Source organism: Helianthus annuus, chromosome 8 (assembly GCF_002127325.2).
Source record: "Helianthus annuus cultivar XRQ/B chromosome 8, HanXRQr2.0-SUNRISE, whole genome shotgun sequence".
NCBI classification, from domain to species: Eukaryota; Viridiplantae; Streptophyta; class Magnoliopsida; order Asterales; family Asteraceae; genus Helianthus; species Helianthus annuus.
The window spans coordinates 39,001,570-39,023,106 of NC_035440.2; the positions used below are offsets into that span (position 1 = coordinate 39,001,570).

The 21,537-nt window shown below is 38.7% G+C and overlaps 1 non-coding gene across 1 annotated transcript; it reads right to left on the bottom strand.

Moving 5' to 3' along the window:
- Positions 1-9,396: 9,396 nt before the first annotated feature.
- Positions 9,397-9,502, bottom strand: LOC118481473. Its single transcript, XR_004865682.1, has one exon. It is a non-coding gene; the product is annotated as a small nucleolar RNA R71 (small nucleolar RNA).
- Between the last annotated feature and the right edge of the window lie 12,035 nt (positions 9,503-21,537).

The window sequence follows — 21,537 nt, forward strand, 5'->3', positions numbered from 1 at the left end:
ATGCGGATTATAATGAAGCGGGTCGAGTGAGAAAGCTTCAACTAAGCGAAATTGAGGAGATTAGAGATGAAGCCTACGAATGTGTATCCACATACAAAGACAAACTAAAGAAAGTTCATGATGCAAAGCTAAGGAAGAAGAACTTCGAAGTGGGTCAAAAGGTGTGGTTGTACAATTCGAGGTTGAAAATGTTCGCGGGCAAACTCAAGAGCAAATGGATGGGTCCTTACGTCATTCGAAGAGTGGGGAGATTTGGAGATGTCGATATTCAAGATGAGCAAACCAATAAGCAACAAACGGTGAATGGGCATCGGCTCAAACCGTATTTGGAAGTTAACGACATCAACAATCTTGAGCTTGACAAAGTGGATTACATTCTACGCCCACTGGATGACGAGGAAGCATGATAGGCACATGTTTGATGTTTGTACATATTTAGTTTAGTTTGTTTCGCTTTGAATAAATTCCGTTCCGTTTAAAACTTGTGTTCGAAACAAGTGTGGGGAAATCCGTATGAATTTCCTAGGGCTGGCAATTTTACACGATACACGAATACACGACACGAACCTACACGATCTTAACAGGTATCGTGTATGACCTTAACAGGTATCGTGTACTAAACAGGTAGACACGAAACAACCTGTTAATTTTCGTGTCGTGTTCGTGTATAGCGTTTTGTGTTTTCGTGTCTTATCGTGTATGTTCGTGTATAGCGTTAATACATGTTAACACTTAACAACGAGTGGGTAAGATACCTGTTTACCTGTTAGATACCCGTTAAGATACCTGTTTACCTGTTAGATACCCGTTAATACATGTTAATACCTGTTAGATAGTTAGATACCCGTTAATACATGTTAATACCTGTTAGATACCTGTTAATACATGATTATTCTAGTGTTTGTTAACAGGTATTAACATGTAATTTTCATGTCGTGTTCGTGTTTGAAAAAAGGTCACGATAAGTTATCGTGTCGTGTTCGTGTATGGGATTTCGTGTATTGTGTTTTATCGTGTCGTGTCTTATCGTGTACGGGTATACACGATATGCCAGCCCTAGAATTTCCCGAACATAGTGTTGAGGACAACACGGGTTTTTAACAGGGGGTAGGGTATATTTTACACGCTTTTGAAAAATTTATAAAACAATAAAAATTATAAAATTTAAAAAAAAAGGTTGAAAAATTGAAAATGGCCGAAGCCCCTTTGCCCAGTAGCCTCCGTAAGCTACGACCAGGGGCGTAGCTTACGGTGGCAATCAAGCAAAAACAAACCTTACGGCCCAATTAAACTGCCTTACGACATTGATTTTGATACAGGTATCGCCGTAACCTACGGCGATTGCCGTAGGCTACGGCACGTGCTGGAAGTTGAGGGTCTTTGTCTTATCGGTGGTTAATAAAATATATATATATATATATATAATAAAAAACCGAAAATCAGTAATAATAATAATAATATATCAAATCAAAATTCATAACTCCTTTCCCTATCCACAATCGATCGATCGTTCCCATCCACACATCTCTCCTTCTTCTCCATCTTTCTTCTCTAAGAACCCTAACTTACTTTTATCTTCAAACCTTCATAATTCCTTCATCTCTCAACCAAATCAAGTGATTTTTGAGTCGATTTCAACTAAAATTTCACGAACCATCTGATCGCGGGTAAAGATTTGGAAGAAAACCACGTTTTCTTAGTCGAAAATTCACACCCTAGGGCTGAAAATTTGGGGGTTTTTGCAGGTTTTTGCTTTATAGTGAAGTACTTGTTATTTTCATCCTCTATAAGGTCAAGGTATGCGATTTCCTTTCATTCTTTGAATTACATTGTGGTTTGTAAGTTTCCATTATTGTTTTTGCTTACACACTAGCTTGTATATGATAGATGATAGGATTTTGTGGACCATTGAATGTTTGGGTATAAATATATTTGATGTTTAGTGAAAATTTTTGGAAAAATTCTGATTTGCAGCGACACCATGCCGAATTTTTGTTTGAAAGGATAAATTTTGGTTTTTGTACATTTATACCCATAACACAAAGCAAGTGTGGGGAAGATTGTGAAGTTGAACTTACTTGATTGTTGTGTTTGGTTTATGAATGTGTGTAGGTATCATGAGAACGAAGGATAAAGCGGGTGCAAGTTCGTCTAAACAACCTCAAGGGGAAGAAGAACAACCAAAGAGGAGGAGGTTGGCACGAGTTGGTGACCCGGACTCGGAGGAGGATGCGCCTCCAAGGGGTCCAAAACAGGATTGGACATCCGGTTCATGATGCGTGCTTAAGTGTGTATATGTTTTAGATATATATTTTAAGCCCTTTTTACACTTTAGCCAAGTTTTAAATTTATAAAACACGATATTTACTAACACTAAACACACATATGGGCAAGTGCACCCATCGTGGACGTAGTATAATGTTGGTAAGATACCGAGGTCGTCCAAGGACACAATAGCTTTTAGTACCGGTTTATCCTCAACGTCTAATCAAATCAAAATGTTAGAAAAAGATTTTTAAACTAAGAAAATAAAACTAACTAAATGCTGAAAAATAAAATAAAAATAAAAACAGATAGACAAGATGAATCACTTGGATCCGACTCGTGTGTTAGTATAACCTTTGATTATTTTCGCACTTTTGCACTTGTTTAAGAGATTATCTTAGTTATTGTAGTAGGCCCCTCTTTTGAAGGCTACGTTACCCTCAACCCAATAGTTTGAGTCAGCAAGGATACAATCCTAAGGGTCGGATTATTGAAAGATAATTAATTAAGTTATTAATGCAAATTATGGTAGGCCCCTCTTTTGGAGGTGACGTTATCCTCGACTAAGTAGTCTGAGTCAGCAGGGATACAGTCCTAAATAGCCGGGTTATAGTATTAATAGTAGTTAACTTATGAGGGGATCAAAGAGTTTGGACCCCCGCCATCCAATACCTTTGGGTATTGAAGAAGGTCCTACTAAATTTGACCCAGGTCCCTTGCAGGATCTCTAAACGCTGAACAAGGGCAAGACCCTTACCGAACCATTCCCTTAACCCCCGACCAGGTAGCCAACATACCTCCATATAGACCGTGGAGATATGAACGGTGAAAATCTTTTATTTTATATAGACAGTAAAATAATGCCAAGACACCACGGACAAACGATAAGGAAGAATCACCTTCAACATAAGAAACTAGTTATTAAAGTCATTAATACAAAACCAATTAAGAAGTGCAAAAGATTAAAAATAAAAAGTATTCTACTAAACACTTGTCTTCACCAAGTGATGTAAGAGACTTAGGCAAACATGGCCTTGATTGTCAAGAACTCTTACGATCAATCTTGGATCCCGAGACGACTCACACACTCTATGATGGACAATGGATGATGGTGGTGGATAATGGTGTTGTGATGATGGTGGGTGGTGGATGAAGTGTGAGAGAGGTGGTGTGCCAAGGGATGAGTTGCAATGGCTCCAAGCACTCCTATTTATAGGCTGAACAGAAGCCTGAGCACGGCCCCGTGTCCGCTGGGCACGACCCCGTGCCCGTCTGACACTATCTCTCTTCATTAATTGTAATTCGCAATTACAATTAATGCGCCTGCAGTACTTTGGGCATGCCCCCGTGTTCACTGGGCACGGCCCCATGGTGAGCAATAGAAGCTTCTACAGGTTTGTCTTTTCTGCTGCTTCTTGGGCACGGCCCCGTGCTCGCTGAGCACGAGGCGTGTTCAGTCTTCTGTCTTCTCTGTTTTGCTTGGGAGGATGCTGTCGAGGGGTCGGGCAGTCCACTTTTGTTCCCTTCTTGTATTTATGTTAGATTTAGCTGTCTTTTTTGCTTCTTTTGTTAATTTGAGCTCATTTAATCCTGAAAATACAAAAGGAAGACAAAAATACACTTTTTCCAACACTAATACTTAAAAAGGGTTAGTTTTATGCCTCATTTGATGTAATTTATATGTTGCATTTTACACACATCAGTTCACTATTAGATCAACCCGCGAAATGGAGGGAGGACTTGTTTCACGAGCAAATGAACAAGTTGAAGTAAAGGAGTGAGGCATTTTTTTGTGAGAAGGAGATCCGGGAAGTTGATTTTGGGCCATTTGGGATAACGGCTAAGTTTAAGGCATTAGGATGGGAGGCGGCCTTAAAGTGCTACGATAATGAAGTGAAAAAGATGTATGATGCTCAGATACAAGAGTGGATGGCCACACTTGAATGTCCCCCATTTAAGGCTCCACACAAGATGAAACTAGTTGGAACATGTAACGGGGTAAAGGTCAAGATGTCTTATGATTCATTGCGCCAAATAGCAAAGTTTGATAACCAACCATCTAATCAATATATCTACCCAAGTCTTAAAGATCTCTACTTCGAGCCCGACAAACATCCTAATTGGCAACAAATGTTGGATTACCTTTTCCTTCCGGGTACTACACATGGGAAACTGTTCAGAAGAAACTTGAGAATGGAGGCGAAGTTGTTGTTGGTTTTGTGTGCACAAAATGTCATCCTGTGGCGGGGTGATAAGATGGAGGTTCGGTTTCAAGAGGTGCCGATCTTGTACATGTTAATTCGCGGTTCTCGCATGGTTCCATTTCGATTCTTAGTGTTGAACAACATTTGGTTGAGTCGAAATAGTGGAGAAAGAAAAATTGTACCCCATTGCCGATTGATCACGGCATTGTTAAAGAAATATGGGCCGATTGAAGGCAATGAAAAAGGCTCTTATAAGAGATTTAAGCCATTCGATATACAGAATTTGGCACAAGGATGGGAGTACAAGGAAACAGAAAAGTACCATAAGTTGAAGACCGACGGGAGAAGGTGGAGAGTTTTGAAAGTGGATGCGAGGCCACTACGACCGGGCGAGGCTGATGAGCCCGAAACGACTGATGAAGAGGTTAGTGGTGACGATGACTACCGTGAAGACACGTTCATGGTTGATGCTCCGATGGGGGGCGCTGGCCCAGGTGGAGTTCAGGGAGCAAGAGTACAGTCAGGATATGTGGGTAGTGCATTCGACTATGCACAACATCCCTATGATCCCTATTGGGCCCATTCGGGGAGTATGGGCCAGATTATTGAACAGAGGCGACCCCCCACTTTTGGCGAATGGACTGAACCCAATCAAATGCTCTTCGATCAACGGACTTTTATGGGTGTCATCATGGAGAGAGCTCTTAAGTAGAGCTATGACAGAAATGAGCAATGGAATAGAGCTCATATGTATGCCCGCGAAGAAGAGATGAATAATCGCTACTTAGATGACCACCAAAGACGTTTACATGATTAGTGGCATGCAGGCCAACCACTTGTAGCGGACCCGCCAGTTGTGGATTATACCACATTGCCGCCATATGACGGTAGTGTGTCGTATCCCACCCCACCATTGCACCATTCTCAATGGGTGGATCCACACACCATGAGTTATCAGCAGGCGAGTCAAGGTGGTGATCAAGGCAGTAGCAGCAGTAGTGGAGCATTTGGGTTTGGCGAGTGGAATGACATGATGACATCCATTTTCGGGCCTCCACAGCCAAAATACTACTAGCCAGGTCGTATATCGCTCCTTTGTATATTTGTGTATATTTTCATCTCGTATATTTATGTTTATGGTTGGGAGGTCGGGTGGTGTTTAGATGTTGATGTGATTTATGGGATGTGATAGTGGTGGTGTGTTTTAATTTTCATAAAAAAATAAAAAATATACAAAAAGAAATTTGGGATTTGAGAGTATTAGCGAAAGCTAATGTTTTTGGATAAAAGCGATCTTTCCCTCAAAACCATACATTGGGACAATATATCCAAGTGTGGGGATGGGGGGAATTTTTGAGAATTTTAAAAAAAATTTGTGAAGCCAAGCGAAAATTGTCAAAATTTGAAAACTTGATATTGTTTCACTTGACACACCGACACCCATTTCTAGTCCTTTCTTGGTGAGATTTGAGCCACTTATGATTATTATAGATATTTCTTTGTTTTGAGTGGCGGTGTGTGTATTGTGTTAATATAACTTGTGTACGAATTCTTGTTAAATCCTAGAGTTAGCATGCTTTTGAAAATGATTGAGGACTTTTAGGTAGCCTCGTCTAGACGTGTGAGAGTGTGGGATTGGTGGGTTGGACCTCATACTTTATGTATATGAGCTTGGTATTGTGAGGGGTGGGGGTTTGGTCTTTAGAAAGCCATGTTTAAGCCTTATACCATTCGGTTGTGACCCAAACTTACTTCCTACAAAACTTTACCTTTTGAGATGACCCGGTTTAGGAGATTTAGTATGTAGTGTTGATGTTAGTATATATTCTGTTGAGCTTTTATGTCTTATCTTTGGAAAAAAAGAGAAAAATATGAGAAAAACACAAAAAAGAAGTGATTAGTTGCAATAGTAGTTGAGAATGTTGAAGAAGTTGTGTATATATTTGGTGTTTGCTTTGTTAGTAGTAGAAATAAAAACTGGGTCAAATCAATTAGCTCTTTCATATATATCCCACCATTTTTCCTACCTTTGCAACTAGCCTCGTTACAACCCGTAAGTCCGTTTGATTCATAAGCATGCTAGATATTTGTTAGGAGGAGACTTGATTTTTATACAAGCTTATTGTCATACAAACACACACACGCATTGAGTGGTTTAGCACTATGTGCTAATATTTCTTGTCAACAAGAGTTTTTGTGAGGGGTGTGTCTTGTGGTATGATTAAAGGTTAGTAGAAGGACGATATATTTTAGCTTGGTTTGCATAATGATCTCTTTTGGTTATGAAATGTTTTTTTTTTTGAACGGGTTGCTTGGGACAAGCAACGGGTAAGTGTGGGGACGTGACGGGTGGTCCGTAGGACAACCCTTAAAAGGTTTAATATTATGCACATTCCATGTTTATTACGGTTAATTGCTTGAACTTGGTAACCACTAGATGTTTGTCTTTGCAGGTGTTAAAGTGCTCATAATGCGGGTTTTAGGGAGCATAGATGGACGCTAGAACTTGGCGGAATCAAAAGTTGAAGAAATGGTGATCGGAAGAAGAAGCAAGAAAAAGAAGGATGTTAGCCGTCGTAGCTTACGTCCCTCGATGGATCAAAAAGTCACTGCTGTACGGCAGTGTATTCAAGCCGTAAGGAAATGTTGCTCGCCGTAAGCTACGGTGAGCGCCGTAGCTTACGGCAGGCGGCGTAGCTTACGGCGTCGTCTGGGCTGAACATGTAACTTATGGCATTAATTGCCTTTTTGATGATGTTTTATGGTCCTATCATGGGCAATTCGGTTACACTTCACTCTAGAGACGAAATTGGATGCACTTGGAGAGTTTTAGAGAGCTTGAAACAATTCTAATCATTTTGTTTGAGTGTTTTGAATCCATATGAACATTGAATTAACTGTGAAGATGATTGTCAAAGCTATGAGTGGCTAAATACTTTGTGGTCATCTTTAGTTGAAGGTTTGTTTGAGACAATTGTGCTTTGATTTCGTATTTCTAGAATGGTAAACTTAATTTATGTTTTGTTTATCATGGTGTGTTCTTATTTGCTTGTAAATTGTTGATTCTTATGAATGTTCTATTTTGAAACCACACGTTCTTGGTGCCGTTGGCAATCGAGATATCATGGGTAAAATTAGGATTGGGTAAGGGTTAATTGGTCATCGGGTAATAACCTCACGTTCTAGGAATCTGAGTACTTAGTTCCCTTTTAGCACAACAAGTAATTACACATAAACTATGTCTATGTAGTTCTTTCTAGTGAATGATAGCACAAACGTTGAAGCAAACCGGAAACTAAAGATGGTCATTCGTCTCTAATTTGTTTACAACCAACATTTTCATTTTTGCAATTACATTAGTAATCTTAGTTTTAAAATCAATTCGATCAATCCAACTCTTGAAATTTACTTTACTTGCATTTAGTTTAATTCTAGTTAACTTAGAGAAACACTTCAAATAACACATATTCCACGAACTCCCTGTGTTCGATACCCACTTGCCACTATCTATTTAGTAGTAATTGGATTAAATTTGATTGTGACCACGACATCACATCAAATTTTGGCGCCGTTGCCAGGGAGTAGTGAGCAACGTGTGTTATTTTGGATCTTTTTAGGTTTATTATTTTTCTGGTTTATGCTGGGTGTGTTAGTGTGCAGGTATTTATAGGTGCATGCGTACTAGAAGCTCTCACAAGCTATCACCATTGGCATTTGATCCGGAAATTGAGCGAACTTTAACAGGAAACAAAATTTTGTTAAGGGAAAACAGAATCAGCGGATCACCAACAACACCAACTACCCCAATTACACCACTTAGATACATGGATCCACCGCCACCACCACCACCCACTACGGGTGAATTTATACCACCTTTTATACCATCATCCACTCTACCTTCACCAAATACTGCCATACCAAACACCACTACCGATCCTACTCCACCTCATGATGTTACACCAACCAACACTACACAACCCATTGCCACCCAAGATGAACCTACACTCACTTTTAACCCTTCTACTACAATTCCACCATTCACACATTTCTTCCCGGGCGCGGGTCAGTCATCTTCAACCTATTCAATACCACTAAACTCAACCATTGTCCATGCTACTTCTACATTTAGACCATCGAACCAGTCGGGTTTTCAATATTCAACTCTTCCATTTGGGCAATCTTCGGGTATAGGAGGAGATGGATATGATGAAGGGTATGAAGATTTTGAGGGTTATGATGAAGACGGGTATGCATATGGGGGTGATGGAGATCAAGGGGAATTTGCTTATATACAAGGCCAAACTCAAGGAGTGCCAAGTGTTGGTGGAATTCCACAACAACAACTTATACCACAACATATTCGGCCAAGGCCACAAGGGCCACAAGTGCAACGTCCTATACCATTGCAACAAGTTCGTCCGCAAAATGCACAACCACAATTCCAAAGGCCAATTTAACACCCACCGATGCCACAACATCAATTTCAACCACATGTACCTCAAGGGCCTATACAAAGGCCAATGGGTCCTATTCGTCCAAGGGGTCGGTTGGGTGTACCAAGAAGACATCTTAGAGAACATGCATTTTAGGCCGGTAATCACTCACAATCCTTCACCGGTAGTTATTCCGCACAATAATCAAGGGAGGACATTTGAGGTGAGAACCAATTCATTGCAAAGCTTACCAAAGTACAAGGGTTTAGCAACAGAGGAGCCTTATTTTCATTTGGAGGCTTATGACTCAATTTGCAACACTCTTGGGAGTCAAGGTTTTTCGGCCGATGATGTCAAATTGGTATTATTCCAATTTTCTTTGGAAGACAAGGCAAAGAAGTGGTTTTACACTTTACCTTCAACATCTATCTATACATGGGCGGAGACGCAACAGATATTTTTAGATGAATTTTACACCGCTCAAAAGACCAATGATGCTAGGAAGGGGTTGAGGAGTTTTCAACAACAACAAGGTGAAATGTTTCATGAGGCCTTTGAGAGTTTCAACATGATGATCAAGAATTGCCCTCGTCATGGGATTGAACTTTGGGAATTGATGAATGCTTTCCACGAGGGGTTAAGTGCTGAAGATGCTCGCGATTTAATGTCCATCACAAATGGTACTTTTGGTACGAACTACGAGCATGACGATTGGGAGTTTTTGGAGCAAATGGCAATTACATCAAAACGAAAAGCTCAAGCATCAAGGAGAGCACGACCGGCCATTACCCGAACTCAAGTGCATGCAGTAGACGATGGTAATGTTCAAACCTCTAACCAAATTTATGATGTTTGTGCTATTTGCAATGAGATAGGACATGCGGCTGAAAATTGCCAAGGAGGTGAAGGGCAATATGAAGAGGTTCATGCTGTGCATGGTCAAGGAGGGGGTGGTAGAAACTACAATATGAATTCCAACACTTACCACCCCGGGTTGAGAAACCACCCAAATTTTCGGTATGGGAACCCCTCAAATCAAGCAAACCCGAATTTTCAAGGAAGTCAAGGTAACTTTTGTTCGCGCCAACCTTACAACAATCAAAGTGGATATCGAGGTGGGAACAATCAAGGGTACCAAAGGCAATATCAACGGGTCAAGAACAAGGGGTGTCTTCGGGTGGAAATGAGACGATGGAATGTAAAGAGCATGTAAGCGGAGATGCAAAAGAGAAATCAAATGGATGATGCGCGCATACAAAAGGATGAAGCCCGTGACAAAGCAATTCAAACTTTAACCACCCAAATGGGGCAACTCGCAACCGAAGTGGCGGACTTGAATAAAAATAAAGGTCAATTACCAAGCGACACTAAGGTAAACCCGTCTCATAATACTTCTAGAGGTAACAATGTTAATATTCATCATGTAAGTGTTTTGAGAAGTGGGAACGAGTACAAAACCAATCGTTTACCGAATTTGGTTGATGGGGTGGTTGAAGACATAACGGGTCAAGAGAGTGAGGAAGAAAATGAACCAACTAACAATTCTTCTAAAAAACCCAATTTTGAAAAACCCAAAAATAATAAAGAAAAAGAAAATAAAAATGAGGATGGGGGATCTAGTCAAGTACCATTTCCTAGAGTTAATATAGATATTTCTTTGTTTTGAGTGGCGGTGTGTGTATTGTGTTAATATAACTTGTGTACGAATTCTTGTTAAATCCTAGAGTTAGCATGCTTTTGAAAATGATTGAGGACTTTTAGGTAGCCTCGTCTAGACGTGTGGAGTGTGGGATTGGTGGGTTAGACCTCATACTTTATGTATATGAGCTTGGTATTGTGAGGGGTGGGGGTTTGGTCTTTAGAAAGCCATGTTTAAGCCTTATATCATTCGGTTGTGACCCAAACTTACTTCCTACAAAACTTTACCTTTTGAGATGACCCGGTTTAGGAGATTTAGTATGTAGTGTTAATGTTAGTATATATTCTGTTGAGCTTTTATGTCTTATTTTTGAAAAAAAAAATGAGAAAAATATGAGAAAAACAGAAAAAAGAAGTCATTAGTTGCAATAGTTGTTGAGAATGTTGAAGAAGTTGTGTATATATTTGGTGTTTGCTTTGTTAGTAGTAGAAATAAAAACTGGGTCAAATCAATTAGCTCTTTCATATATATCCCACCATTTTTCCTACCTTTGCACCTAGCCCCGTTACAACCCGTAAGTCCGTTTGATTCATAAGCATGCTAGATATTTGTTAAGAGGAGACTTGATTTTTATACAAGCTTATTGTCATACAAACACACACACGCATTGAGTGGTTTAGCACTATGTGCTAATATTTCTTGTCAGCGAGAGTTTTTGTGAGGGGTGTGTCTTGTGGTATGATTAAAGGTTAGTAGAAGGACGATATATTTTAGCTTGGTTTGCATAATGATCGCTTTTGGTCATGAAATGTTTTTTTTTGAACGGGTTGCTTGGGATAAGCAACGGGTAAGTGTGGGGACGTGACGGGTGGTCCATAGGACAACCCTTAAAAGGTTTAATATTATGCACATTCCATGTTTATTACGGTTAATTGCTTGAACTTGGTAACCACTAGATGTTTGGATTTGCAGGTGTTAAAGTGCTCATGATGCGGGTTTTAGGGAGCATAGATGGACGCTAGAAGTTGGCGGAATCAAAAGTTGAAGAAATGGTGATCGGAAGAAGAAGCAAGAAAAAGAAGGATCTTAGCCGTCGTAGCTCACGTCCCTCCATGGATCAAAAAGTCACTACTGTACGACAGTGTATTCAAGCCGTAAGGAAATGTTGCTCGCCGTAAGCTACGGTGAGCGCCGTAGCTTACGGCAGGCGGCGTAGCTTACGACGTCATCTGGGCTGAACATGTAACTTATGGCATTAATTGCCTTTTTGATGATGTTTTATGGTCCTATCATGGGCAATTCGGTTACACTTCACTCTAGAGACGAAATTGGATGCACTTGGAGAGTTTTAGAGAGCTTGAAACAATTCTAATCATTTTGTTTGAGTGTTTTGAATCCATATGAACATTGAACTAATTGTGAAGATGATTATCAAAGCTATGAGTGGCTAAACACTTTGTGGTCATCTTTAGTTGAAGGTTTGTTTGAGACAATTGTGCTTTGATTTCGTATTTCTAGAATGGTAAACTTAATTTATGTTTTGTTTATTATGGTGTGTTCTTATTTGCTTGTAAATTGTTGATTCTTATGATTATTCTATTTTGAAACCATACGTTCTTGGTGCCGTTGGCAATCGAGATATCATGGGTAAAATTAGGATTGGGTAAGGGTTAATTGGTCATCGGGTAACAACCTCACGTTCTAGGAATCTGAGTACTTAGTTCCCTTTTATCACAACAAGTAATTACACATGAACTATGTCTATGTAGTTCTTTCTAGTGAATGATAGCACAAACGTTGAAGCAAACCGGAAACTAAGATGGTCATTCGTCTCTAATTTGTTTACAACCAACATTTTCATTTTTGTAATTACATTAGTAATCTTAGTTTTAAAATCAATTCGATAAATCCAACTCTTGAAATTTACTTTACTTGCATTTAGTTTAATTCTAGTTAACTTAGCGAAACACTTCAAATAACACATATTCCACAACTCCCTGTGTTCGATACCCACTTGCCACTATCTATTTAGTAGTAATTGGATTAAATTTGATTGTGACCACGACATCACGTCAGGCGTATATCAACTCTAGGCAGGCATGTGAAACCTTCTTTCGTAGGAGATTAAATATTGGTTTGTTATATTGACCCAATGTTCGGCTCCTACTTGTTTCAATGCTGCCTTTGATTTCTGTCACCTAGTTTCTTATGAGCTTATCAATAAGTGGTACCACTTTCTCCAAGGTGTAATTAGAGTCGCCTAGGTACTGCTTTAAAAGGGCATGTTGACCCTCTGCCCTGTTCGTTGTACGTTGACCGAAGTTCAGATGTTGGTCACTCCAGAACGAAACAAACCGGTCTCTATATGGTTGTAACCAGATTGAATCCAAATAGTCCATAATCTCTGTAATCAAAGTCAAGTGCAGTTAAGACAAGTCAAATAAATACGATTATTAAACAAAAATAATATAAAACTTACCGTCGGTTTTTTTGCTTGGCAACTTTGATCGTATTCGCTCGTACCAGTAGTTGTAGTCAAGATCGGTCGTTGAGTTAATTAGCTGGCGCCACTTGCAAAGAAACCTGTCCCAGCTTTCCTCTGTTTTAAAGCTTTGCCTGCAATGTTTGAAGATGTTTTGCTGTATGTGCCACCTACACAATGAATGTCTAGCCCTGGGAAACATGGTTGCACATGCGTTCATTAGGGCGCGATCTCTATCCGTTACTATTACACGGGGTTCCATAACACTGTCTAATGAGTGTTTCAACCTCTGTAGAACCCATGTGAAGTTTTCCTGTTTCTCGTTGCTTACGAACGCATGAGCAATGCAAAACGACATCAACGTGGATGTAACACCAATAATCTGGACTAGCGGCATTTTGTACCGATTCGTCTTGTAGGTGGAGTCTATAAGCAACACATGCGGGAAGGCGCGCCACAACATGTTCGACTCCGGATGGATGAAGAAAACATCCTCGACCCGTTCGCTGTTTTGAGATGTTCTATGGTAAAAAACAAACACAACCTTCTCAAACCGGTCGAAAAGTATCTGCATTGGAGTCTCGCCGACTTATTCCATTCGACCCAATTTGGCCCGAGCGTTGTATATGGTGTTTCTTGTTGAGACATTATGGGGGTTCTGTTCTTTAATGGCAGCAAGAATGTCTCGTGGTTTTATGTTCTGATGCGTCATTTGCTCCACCGTCCTCTCTTCCGATGGAGTCAGCTTCATTAGGGACGGATGACCCTCTGGATACAGAAATGGTTCGTGGTTATGTTTAGCTTCCTCAACCCTTAGATCCCAATAACCTAACCTCTTTCTGTATGTCCCGATCAGTTGGAACTTGCAACCGGTTTTCCTGGTCCCGCTGCGTCTGACCGTGGCTGTTGATTTGTATTCGCCGGCACAATCGCACGTAAGCCAAATTTTTAACGGCTGACCGCTTGGGGGTTTATCGTAGATGGTGCGTTTGGTGACGAGGGCGTAGCCATTTACGCGTCCGACGTCTCTACACCACTCTACCAATTCATCCATGCTAGCGAATTTCTAACGAAAACACTTATATGTGTCAATTAATGATTAACTCAAATGATTAACCCATCGGTTTAGTTTTAGTATAAACGGGTTCGGGTTAGTTTCAGGTTGAACCTGTGAACCCGTTTGGGTTAACGGGTCGGGTTCGGGTCAACATGGTCGGGTTGACGGGTTGACCTGTTACACATTTATACTATATTATATTTTTTTACAATATATTTTACGTCATAAATTAAATGGGGTGCGTATTTTTATGCCATGATTATAAGTTAAAAAGAGAAATTAACATAGATTTTATAATTTAAATATGATATTATTATATATATATTTGTGTTTTTTTAAGTAAATTTTAACTTTAATATATTAATTTCAGAAAAAAATAAAAAAATTCGGGTTTAATGGGTCGTGTTCGGGTCAACCCATGAAACTTCGGGTCGGGTTCGGGTTCTTATGTATGATACAATTTTCGGGTTTGGGTCGGGTTCGGGTTTGTGTAAAATTTTCAGGTTGAGGTCGGGTTGAACCCACCAACCCCCGAACATGACCCATTGAGCAACCCTAATCTAAGATTTTAATAAAAACAACATCAAACGTAAAAACACTAAAATAGTTAACGTACAACAAATAAACGTATAATTAAATGTTATACCTGCTTGTTTTAAAACTCACTACGTTCCTGGTCAGCATTTGGACCCTCGGATGGTCCACCACTTATGGGAGGAGAATGAGAATTATCAGTTGGCGGTCCAACACTAACAGGAGGGGCTTCAAAATTAACCGGGTGTTGCGATGGATAATAACTAACATAATTAGGCTAAAAGGCATCAAAACCCCAAGTATCCTGACCTGCATCAGACGCAAGAATGGGATCGAACGGAGCATTCAGATCAAACATGCCCGCTTTGTTATCTTCATTGTTATCATAACTCCCCAGATTCGCCTCGTTATCAAACACATTAAAAAAGTCACCCCAACCCGACATTATAGCGTAAATAATTTGAATACAGAGAAAAATAGAAGAAACGAATAGAAGTTGAATGAAAATGAATGAAATTAGTGTCGTTTATAAAGAGAATTTTACGGAATATTACATCGTTTCAAATGATTAACACGCGAATCGAGGAATCTAACGTCGAATCAAATAACTCGCATGAATATCGAGGAATCTAACGTCTAATCACATAACTCGCACGAGAATCGAGAAATATAACATCGAATCAGAGAATCTTACGTCTACTCGCACGTGAATCGAGGAATAATACGTCGCGTCAAATAGTAATAAAACAATAAAATAAACGAAATTCATTGTATACAGGTCGTATAGGTATATACGACCCGTATAACATCGTCGTATAATATATATACGACCACACTATAATCTTATTCTAACATGGTTGATACGGGCCGTATAAGGTTATACGGCCCGTATCAACCATGTTAGAATAAGACGATAACATGTGGATTTATTAGGACCCTAAAAATTTAGATACGTTTAAAGCATTTATTACTTATAGGATAAGTTATTGAAATTGAAACTTAAAAAAAATCATTGACTATTCATAACGACATATGTTTAATGTGTATGTGTGTAGATATATATAACGGGTTACACAACTTATGTCATCCGCTGCGACAATTCGGTTTTGAATAAAATTTATATCATGTAGATAAAAATAAGCGGGTCCCAACGATATATTCAGAATTTTATATTTGAAAATATATAAAATATATTATATGAGTCGAAAATCATAAAAACAAATATCGTTCATTTGTCAAAAAGTGATTGTATGAAAAAGAGATAAAAAATAAGCAAAATTGTAGGGTATAAAGGGTGATTATATTCAATGTTGATGGGTTATACTCTATTTTATGATGGACCATATATGTATTTCAAAAACTCTTAAGAGCATTTTAGTATTTACACATTGTTGGGTTATATAAGATCTGTTGATGATGAAACCCAAAGAACGATCTTCCTACACTAATGGAATAAGGTTGAAGCATGATTCAAAGTACCAAAACTCCCCCTCCCACTTGTACCAACTCCTAAAAGACCCTTTAAAGAACCGTAATCAAAACGCCGAACATGCATGACAAGACCCAACTTATTAAACTAAGTATTCGAAACCAGGACACTAAGGAACGTCGCAGGGATATCTCCTATTCTCTCGCGCCGCGCAGTATAGTACCAAGACACATAGCCCCGTTGCGCGACAAGTGGCAAGGCTATACAAGTGGCAGAGCTTACCTAGCCCTAGTTGGCATCTCAGGCGCCACGCGAGGGGAACCCCTGCCTCTCCCGTGACGCACCTGGAAAGCCAGGTGAGGCTATATAAGGAAGAGGGGTAGGATGAGTTCAGTGTACCAAATTTTGGATATATCTTTCTCTCGTTCTGTCGTTCTAATACCCGAATCCCTGAAACTCGAAACTCTGCTCCGTAGGAAGTGTACTAAACCCTAATCACTGGTACGATACCTTGTTCGATTGATCTTAAAACCAATCAACGGATGCCAAAGTGCTGTCTGAATAAGGCTATACTTTGTTAACTAGGTTGAGGTATTGATCTCGTGATTATCGTTAAAGTTTGAATTGGGTTTCTTACACTAATATGTGTTGCATTGTATGTTTAACTAGGAATCCAAGCTTAATACCAGGAGGCTATAAAATCAAAACCCTATTTCTGCAAAGTGAGACATTATCTTTTCTTCACATTATGTGATACTTAAATGTTTTTAAAACCCTAAATGTTTTCCAGTTATTACTTATAATTACAAGGGATTAAGTGTTTGTATTCTTAAATTACTGCCGGTATGTGGGGTATTGTATAAACTACTTGATAAGCGTAGCTATTAGACAACGGGTTAGCCAATAGTTATGTGACCACAATCACCGAAATGGGCGTGTGACGAGTACTGGTTTGAGTAACTAGAATATCTTAAAAAATGTAAAACCCTTAATACAGTAATTATAAGAATGTCACACCCCGATATTTCCACGTATTACTGGTGGGCCCGATGGGGAGTATCGTGACGTAGTTGATATCATCATAATCAATAATCACAGTTAAATGCACAGCGGAAGTCTAAAGTAGAAATATTACAACCCAAATGGAAAGTAACATAAGTATTACAAATGGAATTTAAAAAGATCCACAGGCGGATCAAAACAAAGGAAATATACAACAGATTTTAAAGCGATAAAACTTGCAAGACTCTTTATTTATTCAGTCAGGAGTAGCTAGCCTATTTCGCATAGTACCTGCACTTAACCTTTTGGAAAATATATCAGTTTACACTGGTAAATACAATTAACTGACACTTTTGAAAATGTTTTAAGAAAATTGATTTAAATGCACAAGGCACAAATAATCTTTTATAACTTGGGATAATTATTTAAAAAATAAACTTGTAAAAGAGTTAAATGTTTGTTATACGTTCAGTAGCCCGGTGTTGAATACCGGGTTACAGATTAATAGAGACACCACAAAATATATCCCACAGCGAGTTATTCTCGAACAGGAGGGTACATTATTTTACATACGCACCGACAAGTGTATGCTACACCCCGTGCTTAAATCGTGGCCATTTCAATGAATGAGCCGAGGATATCCAGGACATGGTCATTAACCCCACAAAGGCTTAAAACAAACAAAACATATTAAACGGGTTATCTCAATGATTTAACCTTCATATGATTAAAAATTCAATACCCGACCAAGCGGTATTTTTTTATATACCGTACCCCAAGCCCGTATAAGGGAAAATAAGTTAAAGTATTTACCTGAGCAAAATATTCAAATCTATCTCAGCCGTATACAATCAGCAAGTGCAAATATCTTTTACTGGGCTCCTAAATCTGGAACGAAGGTTTTAATAACCTATTAGATTCCTAACGGGACTTACTTAAGTTTAAGCTTAGACCGGTTAGTTTTAATGAAAGGTTTACGGTTCAAAACGCAAGATTAAGCGAAGACCGGATTAGAATGTGATTTAGACCTGGCAAGTCTGGAGACTTGTATAATATGGGTAAACTAAATACATTCTGGATTTTGAAGTAAAAATGATGAGGTTCGACCCGTTTCGGTCAATTTATGCAATTTAGTCACATAAACCGTACCGAATGCGAAAAATGCATAACGGGTAACCAAATGAGTCATGTACAGGTTCCCTAAGTTAATATGCTTAAAATGTGTTATGATATCCGTAGGATACCTTCCATTATGCCCAAAACGAAATTAAACTCAATTTAATCCCCGTATGGGTATTTTGGTCATTTTAAAAACTATAAAAGGGATTAAATAATAATTTGAGGTTCTGGTCTAAAATGATCAGTAAAAATATTTAATTTAATAAGTTATATCAGTAAGATATTGTACTTATGTGAAATTTATCATTTATGACCAAACTATGCACCGAAGGGGCATTTTGGTAATTTCACATAAGCTTTAGGGTTAATTTGGAATTCTGATTTCAAAACTTTTACTTACTGTTAAAGTATAAAAATTTACTCATAACATCAGTAGGTAACAAGTCTTAGGTGCCTAATATGGTTTTAAACCAAACTATGCGCCTAAATCGCATAAAAGTCGGTATTTGACGATATTCGGGTTAATTTAGGAAATCTGAGATTTTGATCAGCCTTTACTATTTGAAATAACTTATTTAATATATATAAATTCAGTAGAAAAAGTTTTGGTATGTAAAGGATGTGTAAAACTCATTGTATTAGCAAAAAGGGCATAACCGTCAATTACCGAATCAATGCAAGAACCCTATGTTATGATCAGTTTAAAAATAAATAAAAATCTCCAAAAATCCCAAAATATTATATTACATCATTGGGTAAAAGGTTTGGTGTCAAAATTTGGGTTTAAATAGGTTTTATGTCGAAAATGCCGTCTAATTAATAAAAAGGCTTTAATTTACGATATGGAGCATAACTCGCATTTTAGACCACGAACTGATGTGAAAATTTAAGGAAATGTTTATATTTCAGTAACAAAGGTTTTTGTCCTCTCACATTTTCAAAAATCTCGTTTTATTATCAAAAGTGCATAATAGTCAACTTTTAAGCATATAACGGAACATGCAAATGAATCGGATTAATAAGGAACCATGTAGTATAACCTCAGAGGGTTTTACTAACTTATAATATGGTCCTAAAGGAACCTTAGGGCATATCTAAACTAAGCTAAATCGGGTCAGAACTGGAAGTCAAAGCAAAAGTCTACTTTTGCGACTTTCGGTTCCGAACCGAGCCTAACCTCAGAATTGTCGGGCTGACCATGCCTAGACATGTTCTTACATTATTTACCAAGTTATTTTAGTTTTAAAACAGGTTTCATAACTTCTACATTATCAGTTATGAATTTATTTGCAAAAATAGCTTCTGTTGACTTTTTAATATTAAGTTTTACTCGATAATTGACCAAGTTAGAGTGATAATCAGTGGGTGCCCTTTTAAGGGTTTATTACCCACATAATTACCAATCCAATGCCATTTTCAATTCGAATAATGGCTGGACCATTAGTGATTAATCACTAAGTCAAAGCTTAATTACGATGGCTTTGACTTTGACTTTTGGTCATTAGACTAATAAAACTTGAACTTAAGGAGTTAAGAACACTTACAATGGTCCTTAACACGAATTTGGAACTTAAGAAAACTTTCTTGAATTCCAGTAATCTCCATAGAATGGGTTTTGAAGTAAAATTTTGAGGTGAGATTTCAAGTGAAGCAAGAACAAGGCCTTTATATAGTGTTTTGGATTGTCTAGGATTAATGCAAGTGTCCCTAGAATGTTACCAGATGTTCCCAGGTGTCCCTAGGCTGTTAAAAACACTTGTACAGTCCATAGAATCGAAAAACTAGCTTATAAAGGCGGTGGAACTGGTTGAACCTGCAGTTGTCCATTTTTCTGCCCAGTTACAGTTCTTACGGACCGTAAGCCAGGGCCTTGCGGTTCGTATCCGCTATTTAAATTTATCGCCCAGTTAAGCCTCCTTATGGTCTGTAAAGCAGATGCCTTGCGGTCCGAAAGCCTTTGATCAGAAGAAAAAACTTTGAGAACTTTTAGGTTTTGACCATGTAATCACCATAACTCGAATCTAATGTCCTTTTTAGCAGGAGGGGACCATAAGATCAGACCTGAACTCTCTTGGAAGTGTTGTCATGCATAAGTATTGTTTGGAGTCTTGTAGAAATCATGTGAATGAGAAATTTGTCGAATCAACACCTAGGATTCCAATCTTTTCAACTTTGAATATTAAACACAAGATTTAACAGGATATTTATAAAATTCTTTATCAGATACCCAAGAGGGTGTATTAATGTTTTTACAAAAGTCTGGAAACGATTAAAGGTCGCTCATAGGTAACAATTTAACATGTTGACACTTTTAATCCTTCCAGTTATCTCTTAACATGATCCGGGTTTATAACACGTTTAAAGTTCATGACACGTGTCTTTATTATATTGGACGCGATTTTACAAGGTGTTACATCCTCACCCCCTTAAAAGAAATCTCGACCTTGAGATTTACTGAAATAAATGAGGGTACTTCTGTTTCATGGTGGATTCAACCTCCCACGTATATTCGGGACCTCTCCGGGCATCCCACTTAACCTTCACAATCGGCACATGTTTTCTTCGAAGTTTCTTAACCTGTCGATCCTCGATCGACAAAGGTTTTTCAACGAACTTCAAGCTCTCATCAATTTGCACGTCCTTATGCGACATTGCTAACGACTCATCGGCTAGACATTTCTTCAAGTTGCAGATGTGGAATACATTATGAATTCCACTAAGCTCTTCTGGCAAATCCAGCTTGTAAGCAACTGTTCCGACACATTCGATAATCTCGAATGGTCCTATGTATCTTGGGCTCAGCTTGCCCTTCTTTCCAAAATGCATCACCCCTTTCCAAGGTGATACCTTAAGTAGGACTTTGTCACCTACCTCGAATTTCAGAGGTTTACGCCTTTTATCTGCGTAGCTTTTCTGTCTATCACTGGTAGCTTTTAGACGATCACGTATATGAACAATCTTATATGTCGTCTCCAGGACTATATCAGGTCCTGTTAATTGGACATCTCCAACTTCTTCCCAACAAACTGGCGTTCTGCACTTCCTCCCATACAAAGCTTCAAAAGGTGCAGCTTGAATACTTGAATGATAACTATTATTATACGAAAATTCAATCAACAAAAGATGATCATCCCAACTTCCACCTAAATCAATAACACATGCCCTTAGCATATCCTCCAGTGTTTGAATTGTGCGCTCGCTTTGCCCATCCGTCTGAGGATGGTATGCACTGCTGAAGTTTAATCGAGTGCCTAAAGATTGCTGAAAGCTTTTCCAAAAATGAGATGTGTATCTAGTATCTCTATCAGAGATAATAGACACTGGCACTCCGTGGAGAGATACTATGTCATCCACGTACAGCTGAGCTAACTTA